At 39.4% G+C, this 7,500-nt stretch overlaps 1 protein-coding gene across 1 annotated transcript in view; it reads right to left on the bottom strand.

The window, feature by feature from the left end:
• LOC135098954 (ankyrin repeat domain-containing protein 23-like) overlaps positions 1–7,500 on the bottom strand; it is a 36,703-nt gene that overhangs the window by 20,267 nt on the left and 8,936 nt on the right. The window contains exons 7-8 of the mRNA XM_064001386.1: positions 5,743–5,809; positions 5,113–5,231 (exon numbers count right to left, since the gene is read on the bottom strand). The gene's annotated coding sequence lies outside the window, so the exon portion shown is untranslated. The remainder of the gene's footprint in view (positions 1–5,112; positions 5,232–5,742; positions 5,810–7,500) is intronic.

The raw sequence follows: 7,500 nt of genomic DNA, 5'->3' as shown, positions 1-7,500 counted from the left end.
CAAGAAACAGTGAAAAATGTGCCCACAAGGGAGGGCAGCATTCTTGCACGGTTGCACAGTGGGGGTACACCTGTTGTTATAAACTGTCCTGATGACTTAGAAAAGGTTAGTATTTCTGCTCCTGATTGGAAAAGGTTAAATCTAGATCACTTAACAAGGGCCTAGGATGGCCCTGCTGGGGCACAGCACATACTTGGGCATGATAAAAGTGTTAGTGTAAATAATATTAACTCTATTCAGTTTCTTCCTTCCCTGGATTATATAAATGTGTTGTCTCTTAATGTCTGTGGTATCAAGTCAATGTTTTTATCTATGGATTTTGTTAACTTTATTAAAGATTATGATGTGATTTGTTTATGTGAAACTAAGTGTGATGATCCTGATATGATTAATGTAAAAAATAATATGGAAAATATTGGCTTTGACATTGTCTTTAAGAACAGAAGCAAATTAAGCAGGTTTAAATCTGGGGGTTTACTCATGGCCATCAAGAAAAATGCTAGTTTTAAGTGGAGGCATATTAGTAACACTTATGATTGATAGAAGTAGTGTAAATTTTGTTAGGGAACTGGTAATAGGCTGTGTTTACATTCCCCCCTCAAAATCTAGATATGGTAATGAAGAGCACTATGACGAGCTGGATGATTTTTTGCTTACTTACTCATATGATGATTATGTGCATTGCATGTGCTTTGTGGTGATTTTAATGCTCACACTCTCACTATGTCTGATGTTCCTTCTGAGGCTGCTGAGGACCCTATGTCAGTAAGTTTAACTGATTTTGGAATAATTGAGACTAGAGCAAACCAGGACTTAAACCCAGATAGGAATTCATATGGGAAAAAAGTTGTTGGATGTTTGTAAGAATCACCAAGTTTATATACTAAATGGAAGGTTAGGGGAGGACTGCAGCATTGGCAAACCTACTACCACACACAATACAACTATTGACTATTTTTTAGGATCACCTGTGATCATGAAGTATGTTGTAGTTTTTAAAGTATTAGATTATGAACCTTTGTGGTCTGATGTAAACTGTGGACTACATGCAAGAATCAAATGTAAGATGCAAAGTACGGTGCCTGTTGTAAACCAAGAGCACGGGAATCAAGACAATCAAGTGTAAGGCCAAGTAAATGGAATGTTGAAAAACAGTTTTTATATGTGAGTAATATTGATGAAACTAAGATAAATGAACTGATTGCAAAAGTGGATGAATTACTCATGGATGATATTAATTTAGATTTAAAACAAATACTGAATGAGCCGGCACTTGCAACTTTCCCACTGTATAAGAAAAAATCATTCATTAAAAAGTCCAATAATGCCACCTCAGTGGGATATGATAAAGAGTGCTGGCCATCTAGAAAGGAATACCATAAAGCTAGACAGAGGTATCATTTGCATAGAAGTAGTGTAAATTTTAACATGATCGAGAAAAGCAGGAAAAATAAAGCAAATCTAAAGAGTGAAGAATAAGGAGAGGGATAACTTAATAAAGAAACTTAGAAAATATAAGAGTGATGACCCTAAAGCATATTGGAAAATTTTAAATAGTCAGAAAAGAACCTATCAGATCCCCATAACACTAAATGAATTCTATGAACATTTTAAGGAGCTAGTGGGTGATGAAAATTCTGACAATAGTGATGTGAATATTACAAATGATGAAGACCGTGCAGATGCTGAAATTTTATCAGTACTTAATGATCCTATAAGTGAAGAAGAGGTAGTTAGAAATATTAAGAAGTTAAAAAACAGCAAATCCCCAGCACCTGATATGATATTAAATGAATATATTAAAAGTACTAAGCATCTTTTGTGTCCCCTCTATGTTAAAATGTTTAATAAAATACTTGATACTGGTGTCATGCCAGCTGAATGGTTGGTGGGTACAATAGTGCCACTCTATAAAAACAAGGGATTTTAGTAATTACAGGGGCATCACCTTACTTACAGTGGTCGTCATAAACATCGTCGCCGGAGAAAACGGTATCCGTTTGAAGGATCAAAACGCGCGCGCTTTTCTTGGCGGGCATCAGGTGCTTTAAATTTAATTCCCCTGATTCATTGTGGTGTTCTTGGGTAACACCACGAGGCTCCCCACCCCATGGTTGGAAAAGCATCCCCATACCATCAACGAATCAGGGAACCTGACGGCAGGAGCAGTGTAGCGGGGGTCAAGGGGATCGCTGCCTGGGCGCCGGTACACGCGACCTTGACTGCTGGCTGTCACTATGAATCTTGACTCGTCGCTCCACAGCACGCCACGCCACTGCTCGATAGTCCAGTCCTTCATCCTGTCACAAAATGCAAGTCTCTTCTCTTGCTGGGCTACAGAAACCACAGGCTTGGGGCGCGCTGCATAACTCAGGTACTGGAGGTCGTCGTGGATACGGCGCGATAATGTCCTCACAGACACATTACTCAGCAATCCAAAGTTGTCTTCCCTTATTTTTCTGGCTGATACTCGTGGATTGCGTTCAAGTTCAAGGTGTACCACCCTCAGGGTTCGTAGGGAAGTTTTGCGGGTGTTTCCTGGTGGTTTCCTCTTCGCGGGTATTTTGTTGCCGCCCATTTCAGCCATGCGCCTCACGTATCGTTGAACTTGACGGACACTGACACCCGTCTGGTCAGAGATAGCCCGTGTGGAGTGCCCAGCCTTGTGGAGAGATGAGATGGCTACGATGTCATCCCGTGACAACATCTGGTAGCGCACCATTGTGCAGGACAACAGCTAAACAGGAGAGTAACTGCAAGCCAGTGTGGGGGGGGTGGCGCGGGAGGACAGCAACAAAACACCCCCCAATCAGAGTGATTGACAGGCGCCTGTCACTTCTTCCCGCCTTGGCAAGCTGCCCAACACCCCGGGTGAGGTGCCAGATGTGTGATAACTGAATTTAAAGCACCCGAGGCCCGCCAAGGAAAGCGCGCGCGTTTTGATCATTGAAACGGACACCGTGGTCTCCCGCGACAATGTTTATGGCGAGCACTGTAGCTGCATGGGGAAGCTGTTCACCTCCATACTTAATGAAAACTTAATGATTATTCAGACACCTTATCTATCATTAATGAAACACAAGTGGGCTTCAGTCATGGATATTCCACTCTGGATCATATATTTTTGTTGAAATGTGTCATTGATTTATTTAACTGGAAGAAGAGAAAGCTATTTTGTTTATTTGTTGATTACAAGAAAGCCTTTGATATGGTATGGCGTGAAGGTTTATGGTGTAAGCTTGTGAAGGAAAAGGTGCAAGGAAAAATTCTAGATGTAATCAAAAATATGTACAACAATATCAGATCATGTGTCATGCTTAACCAGGAGATTTGTTTGCAATGTAGGGGTAAGACAGGGGAAAAATTTATCACCGTTGCTTTTTGCTTTTTATGTGAATGATATTGAAAGTAAATTAACTGAATATAATTGCAGTTATGTAAATTCTGGTGATGATTTCTTAAACATGTATCTTAAACTATTTGTTATTATGACGTAGCAGATGATAGTTATTTTGTGTGACAGTGAGGATGGAATGAAGCAGGCACTGATTGCTCTGAATTTATATTGTAATGAATGGAAATTAAAGCTAAATTGTAACAAAACAAAAGTAGTAGTGCTTAGTAGGGGAAGACAAAATTTATCTAACTATGAATTTGAAATTGGTGGTGAAAACATTGAAGTAGTGACAGAGTATAAGTATCTTGGAGTGTTATTAAATTATAATGGAAGGTTTTGCAGAGGTGAGCTGGAGCTAAAAGACACACCCACAAGAGCAATGTACTCATTAATAAGTAAGTGTAAGAAGTTTGACTTGCCAGTGGATATACAACTCAAATTATTTACCACCACGGTGTTACCTATATTGACTTATGCATCTGAAATTTGTGGTTACCATATTGCTAGGGAGTTAGAGTATATGTACATGAAATTTCTAAAACAGGTTTTGGGTGTTCATAAGAATACTTGTAATGACATGGTGTATGGTGAACTGGGTGTATTTCCACTTGATATTTATATGAAGAAAAAAATTATAGGTTATTGGTCTAGGTTAATTTCAGGTAAAAATACTAAATTGTGTTATGTAATGTACCAATGTCTATTGCAGCTGGATAGCTTAGGGCTTTATACTTCTCCATGGTTAGCTTGTATAAAGAATATTTGTAATGACTGTGGAATGTCTGGTATGTGGTGTTGCAAGATGTTCCTAATTCAAGATGGGTGAAGAAAGCTGTGGAACAGAGATTGAAAGATCAGTGGCTTGTAACTTGGCATCATAATTTAGAAACAAAATCATTAAGTAGCAATTATAGCGTGTTTAAGACAGATTTTGGCAGAGAACAGTATTTAGAAAAGTTAACAAAGGGTGACAGATTATTAGTTGACTAAATTTAGAACTTGTAATAATAGACTTCCTGTAAATGTTGGTAGGTATCAAGGCATCAGTAGAGAAGATAGGGTATGTAACAAGTGTAATGTTGAGGTAGTAGGAGATGAATTTCATGTTCTTTTTGAGTGTACGGATGTGGAAATTGTTAGGTTAGGTAATATGTATATAGCAAATTATTACATAAATAGGCCAACACAATTCAAATATGCTTTGTTCATGCAAAGTACAAGTTCAAGTGTGATGAAGAAATTATCTTTCTTTTTAAGGATGGTGCTACACATGTTTAGATAAATAGTATGCAAAACACCTCAATAGTTTTTCTAATTTCTTAATAAGTAACAGTATGTATCATTATATATGCATACACATTTTTTTTTTTATTCATTTTTTGCCATTGCTTACAGTGTATTTCATTTGTATGTATTTTTTTCTTATGTAATATTATGCACATTCTGTATATAATTCTGTATATAATGTTTGTATTCTTTTCCTGGAGAGCTGTGCTCCATACTTTTATATAAAGTCTGAGCTTACTCAATAAATTCAATTCACACACACACACACACACACACACACACACACACACACAGAGCCTCACCAATCTCAACAATGAAAGACAGGGCAACACACACACACACACACACACACACACACACACACACACACACACACACACACACACACACACACACACACACACACACACACACACACACATCCTCACCTCTCCTCCAGCTTGAGTTTAAATACCAGCACCATCACAAAGTGTACACCCAACACCACAAACACCTTCCACGTGTGTGCCAGAGTGAACACTGTACAGGCGATGGCGCGGGACACCACCTGCGGACACAGATTGTTGTTGTTATTATTATTATTATTATTATTATTATTATTATTATTATTATTATTATTATTATTATTATTATTATTATTATTACTATTATTATTTTAACCTCATAATTGTACCTAAACACACACACACACACACACACACACACACACACACACACACACACACACACACACACACACACACACACACACATAAAAAATAAATGAATAAATAAATTAATTAAATAATTAAAAATTAAACCCCCAAATTTACTTACAAGAAAAAACAGTCAAAACTCACAAATACACCAAAAAACACCCTTAAACATCCCAAAAGCACCCAAAATTCACTCAAGAACATCCCAAAACACCCCAAAATAACCTAAAACACCTTAAAACACCCAAAAACACCCTGAAACACCCAAAAAACCCAAAAACACACAAAAAAAAATCTTCAGAGCCCACAAATACACTTAAAAACACAAAACAAACAATTAAAATAACCTCCATAGGACCTTACCTGGAAGAATATTGTGAACAGGAGGGGCAGTGTGTCTAAAATAGTCAGCCCTCTGAGTTTTGAGAACCTGTGGTAGGACGTGAAGGACCAGGTGAGGGACACGAGGGAGATGAGGACAGAGAACACCTGTTTTGAGAGCTGGGTGTTGTGGCCCAGTGGTGACAAAGATAGGATGCTGCCCAGTGTCACATCATAAGCCTGTTGTGGGAAAGGAGGAGGAGGAGGAGGAGGAGGAGGAGGAGGAGGAGGAGGAGGAGGAGGAGGAGGAGGAGGAGGAGGAGGAGGAGGAGGAGGAGGAGGAGGAGGAGGAGGAGGAGGAGGGGTGGTAATGATGGAGTGGTTGTCTCGGGTGTTTTTGTGTGTTTTGGGATGTTTAAGGGTGTTTTTGGGTGTTTATGTGTGTTTCTTGGGTACTTTAGGGTGTTTTGAGGTATTTTTGCATGTTTTTGAGGTGTTTTAGGGATGTTTAAGGGTGTTTTGGGATGTTTTTGTGTGTTTTTGGGGTACTTTTGTGTATTTTTAGGATGTTTTTGAGTGTTTTCGGGGTGTTTTTATGTGTTTATGGGTACTTTTGTGTGTTTTGGCTAGGTTAAGTTAGGGTAGGGGTATTTGAAATGAAAAATAGTGGTGATTGGGGTGTTTTTGTGTGTTCTGTTTTTTTTTTGTGTGTTTTTATGTTTTTTTTTTTTTGGTGTTTTTGGGTGTTTGGGTGGTGTAAGAGTGGTGGTGGTAATGATGTTGTAGAAAGTGATGGAGGGGTGACATTTTTTTTTTCTTTTATGTAAGAAGGACACTGGCCAAGGGCAACAAAAGTCAATAAAAAAAATGCCCACTGAAATGCCGGTCCCGTAAAAGGGTCAAGGCAGTGGTCAAAAATTGGTGGATAAGTGTCTTGAAACCTCCCTCTTGAAGGAATTCAAGTCACAGGAAGGTGGAAATACAGAAGCAGGCAGGGAGTTCCAAAGTTTACCAGAGAAAGGGATGAATGATTGAGAATACTGGTTAACTCTTGCATTAGAGAGGTGGACAGAACAGGGGTGAGAGAAAGAAGAAAGTCTTGTGCAGCGAGGCCGCGGAAGGAGGGGAGGCATGCAGTTAGCAAGATCAGAAGAGCAGTTAGCATGAAAATAGCGGTAGAAGACAGCTAGATATGCAACATTGTGGCGGTGAGAGAGAGGCTGAAGACAGTCAGTTAGAGGAGAGGAGTTGATGAGACGAAAAGCTTTTGATTCCACCCTGTCTAGAAGAGCAGTATGAGTGGAACCCCCCCAGACATGTGAAGCATACTCCATACATGGACGGATAAGGCCCTTGTACAGAGTTAGCAGCGGGGGGGTGAGAAAAACTGGCGGAGACGTCTCAGAACACCTAACTTCATAGAAGCTGTTTTAGCTAGAGATGAGATGTGAAGTTTCCAGTTCAGATTATAAGTAAAGGACAGACCGAGGATGTTCAGTGTAGAAGAGGGGGACAGTTGAGTGTCATTGAAGAAGAGGGGATAGTTGTCTGGAAGGTTGTGTCGAGTTGATAGATGGAGGAATTGAGTTTTGAGGCATTGAACAATACCAAGTTTGCTCTGCCCCAATCAGAAATTTTAGAAAGATCAGAAGTCAGGCGTTCTGTGGCTTCCCTGTGTGCTATGTTTACCTCCTGAAGGGTTGGACGTCTATGAAAAGACGTGGAAAAGTGCAGGGTGGTATCATCAGCGTAGGAGTGGATAGGACAAGAAGTTTGGTTTAGATCATTAATGAATAATAA

Source organism: Scylla paramamosain, unplaced genomic scaffold (genome assembly GCF_035594125.1).
Source record: "Scylla paramamosain isolate STU-SP2022 unplaced genomic scaffold, ASM3559412v1 Contig94, whole genome shotgun sequence".
Classification (NCBI taxonomy): Eukaryota; Metazoa; Arthropoda; class Malacostraca; order Decapoda; family Portunidae; genus Scylla; species Scylla paramamosain.
The sequence above is the reverse complement of the archived record's forward strand: the minus strand, read 5'-3'. Positions and strand labels throughout refer to the sequence as shown.